The sequence below is a fragment of the Pterocles gutturalis genome, unplaced genomic scaffold, assembly GCF_000699245.1.
Source record: "Pterocles gutturalis isolate BGI_N339 unplaced genomic scaffold, ASM69924v1 scaffold43744, whole genome shotgun sequence".
Classification (NCBI taxonomy): Eukaryota; Metazoa; Chordata; class Aves; order Pterocliformes; family Pteroclidae; genus Pterocles; species Pterocles gutturalis.
Genome location: NW_010137303.1, coordinates 16,694 through 17,161, shown reverse-complemented (window position 1 = coordinate 17,161; position 468 = coordinate 16,694).

The window sequence follows — 468 nt, the reverse complement described above, 5'->3', positions numbered from 1 at the left end:
CAGCAGCAGAAATGCCATCCTCTGTCTCCCCTGCTGCAGCCGAGATTAAAGAGCATCCTCAGATTAGAGGGGATTTAACTTCTAGGCAAGTCCTTCATCTAAATGGTTTAGGAAATTTGCAAGTCAGTGATTTATTACAAAGGCTTCTGAGTAATCATAAAAATAGAGAGGAACTGTCCCTTTCCAGTCTAACACCCTGCCAGCTGCTCCCCTGCTCAGTCGCAAGGCCAGGCCCAGGTGCTGCTTCACACCAGAGTCCTTTAACTACACGTCTAATGCTACAGCTGAAGCACTTAAGTTTAAATTGCAGCTTTCCCAAGAAAAGTATAAGGGAAACAACCACAGCCACAGAATTAATGTTCACAGCACTGCAGCAGCCACACTCCAGGCCAGTACACCAGCCCTCAAAACCCCTTCCTTGAACACGCCACCGCGCTCCACACAAGCTCAGCTTTCAGATCAGTTCCT